A 3,190-nucleotide genomic window follows, 5' to 3' on the forward strand; every position below is an offset into this window, starting at 1 on the left:
TTTATTGCCTTTATCCAAAGTGGATCAGCTCCAACAGGGGAGATTGAGGGAGGCCAACAAATGAATAAGCACACTGGCTTTTGTGGGTCCCATTCTCAGGTGCCTATCTCTCCCCATTCTTTGTATAGGGAACCTAGATGACTAACCCAGATTTGTAGATCCCACTGTTGTTCCGGTGATTTTCTAGGCACCTAAAAGTTGGGTATTGTGACGCTGAGCATCACAACACAAAAGTCCCTTTGTGGATCTAGCCCTCGTCCATGAACTCAAATGGAGATATGATGATTTAAACCAGCTGGGGATCTGGCCTATTGACTCTAATGGAGCTACAGTTGATTTACACCCCGTGGGGATCTGGCTCCTGATGTGATAGCATTTTACATATGTTTATGATTACATTTTATGCTTACTTTGCACAAGGGTGAACATCTAAATGATCAGTCATTAATTCAAGGCCTTTCCAATACATGAGGTAGGACCGGGTGGGTGGGATAAGAAGAAAGATTATTCTCATGTTTTCACTCAGTTGCCAATATTTATTATCGGCTTTATTAAACACAGAATCTAAAGTTTTTTACATCACCTCCAAACCTATGGGCTCTTTCCCATTGTTTTCCTCAGAGCTGTCTTTACCTCCTTGTTTTTCAGGCTGTAGATGAGGGGGTTTAACACGGGTGTTAAGATGCTGTACTGGATGGAGAACAGTCTGTCTAGAACCACTGATGAGAGTGAACTGGGTCGCAGGTATCTACACACCCCAGCCCCATAGCACAAACCCACCACGATGAGCTGGGAGCTGTAGGTGGAGAAGGCTTTACGCCGGCCCTCTGTGGAGCGTATCCGCAGGATGGTGGTGATGATGCGAAGTAGGAGCCCATGGTAAGGAGGAAGGAGCTCAGTCCTAATAGCATTGTGGAAGAAAGAATCAGCATCTGACTGGAAGTGCTTCAGTGCAGGACAGGACTAGTAGTGGAGGGAGCTCACAGCTGAAATGGCCAATTTCATTGGGCCCACAGAAGTGTAACTTTAATACTGAAAGAGTATTTAACAGAGAGTAGAAAAAAACTGATCCCCCAGGAGCCAGCTACCAGCATCCTGCAGACCTCTCTGTTCATGGTCTCCACATAATGCAGAGGGTCACATATAGCAGCGTATCGGTCATAAGCCATTGCTGAGAGTGAAAACTTCAGTCGCAGCTAACAGAATGAAGAAGAACATCTGAGCAATGCAGCCATTGAAGGAAATTGTTTTGTGCCTCGAGAGGGAGTTCTTCAACATGTTAGGCACCGTGGCTGAGGAATAGCAGAGATCAACAAAGGATAAATGGAATAGGAAAAAGTACATAGGGGTGTGAAGGCGAGAATCAATGTTTATCACTAGCATGATCACCATATTCCCTATCAGGGTGATTGTGGTCTTTTTATTTATTTACCTAAACAGGAAAATCTGGAGGTGTGGGTTGCTTGACAGTCCCAAGAGAATAAACTCTGTTACTGTGGTTTGATTTTTCATATTCCTAAAATCAGGAAAACTGTGAGCTGTCAGGATAGAAAGATGGATGTTAACAGACATCACTAAACTAAATGGAAATGCCAGAACATAGTAAGATCTAAGAGAGAGAGAGAGAGAGAGAGATCCATTTTAGGGCGATCTATAGAGCACATCACCATAAAGAATATATGACAGCTAGTCACCTGTGTGGGATCTGTGAAATTAAATCTGTGTAAATCCCTGTTTTAGCTCCTAAGCAATCCACCAAACTCCTGCCAAACCTTGTAGGCTCTGAAAGGCAGTTGGCTCCTATGTTTTTCAGAGTAAAACTTATGTAGGCACCTGTGCTCCTGCCTCCGGGCATGGGCGCTGCTGCCTCATGCTGACATCCACATCTCCCACCTAAGCCTCAGAGCGATTCGTGACCCAGGGACAGTCAGGCATTCTGCTGACTCAGTTGCATGTGGGAGCTGATCTGGTAGGTGGGCTCAGTGGCTGCTAACTGGATTGGGTCCCATTCAAAATCCAGGTCTGGGGGTAGGGGATATGCCCCACTCACCTTATAGCTAGGCTTGGCAGAATTCACTTTTTATATTTTATAATTTTGACTGCCAACATCAATGTTTACTTTTAAGCATTTTTTACCATTTTTATTTTTATTTAAATTTTCACAGGTAATTATGGGGTCAGGCAGTGGTTGGGGGGTCAGACAATAATTACTAAATGAGAGTAGATTTTGAGATTCAAAAAAGTTGAAGCTTTATAACCGATAACACACAAATTGTCAACATCATGTCAAAATAATCAAAGTAAATATCCTCAAATGAAACTCTAATAAATTCTTAAGCCGCGTTTTTCTTACTTTGCCTCCCTGCACATTTTGATGACCATGAATGGAAAAATGTGTTCATTAGTTCGTGTGTGTGTAGTGAAATTGATGTTTACTGACATTTACCAATAAAAATCTAAACCTGCCAAACCGTTTTATAACTTTTAGCCCAGTGGTCAGGGCATTGACCTGGGATGTGGGAGAGCTAGGTTAAAGTCCACCCTTGGGCACAGGGGAGAAAGGATTCCAACAGCTGTCTCCCTCTTTTTAGGAAAATTCTCTAACCACCAGACTATGGAATATTCTGATGTGGGTCTTCCCCAGTCTCTCTTGTGGATGCTGTTGCCCTCTGGATACATAATTAGAACAGAGGCACTGGACCAATGGTCTCTCACCACAGAGATGTGCACCCTAACCATGGGCATACAGAGTTATTCTCACTCTCTTTCTATCTCTCTGGCCCACTGACTATTCCACTGTGGGTAAATACTAAAATAGTCATGGGGGAGTTGGGGGGGGGGAAGAGAGAGAGAGAGAGTGTGTTGTTAACATTAATATCAGTAATTCAGATTAGTTATTGGAACTACTTGCAATAAGATACCAATGAGTTTAGAGGGATTCAGAAAGTACTGGACAGCCATATGAATAAGGGGCCAATACGGATTAAAAAAGAAACTGACAATAAAAGCCCATGAAATTTGTAATATACATAAATCTTGATAGTTCAGATCATAAGTGATCCTAGCCTGGAAGGTAAAGAAACCTTTCTGCTTCAGAGGATACATAAACCTCTGACTGACGGAGGCTAGCATCAGATTCCCCCAATGTGCAGGTTGTTTCATAATTAACCACTTCATACTTTCTCACACC

The 3,190-nt window shown here is 42.9% G+C and overlaps 1 pseudogene; it reads right to left on the reverse strand.

Annotated features, from left to right (window-relative positions):
• Positions 1–591: 591 nt before the first annotated feature.
• On the reverse strand, positions 592–1,872 carry LOC102938700 (annotated as a pseudogene).
• Positions 1,873–3,190: the final 1,318 nt, after the last annotated feature.

The sequence above is a fragment of the Chelonia mydas genome, chromosome 13 (genome assembly GCF_015237465.2).
Source record: "Chelonia mydas isolate rCheMyd1 chromosome 13, rCheMyd1.pri.v2, whole genome shotgun sequence".
Taxonomy (NCBI): domain Eukaryota; kingdom Metazoa; phylum Chordata; order Testudines; family Cheloniidae; genus Chelonia; species Chelonia mydas.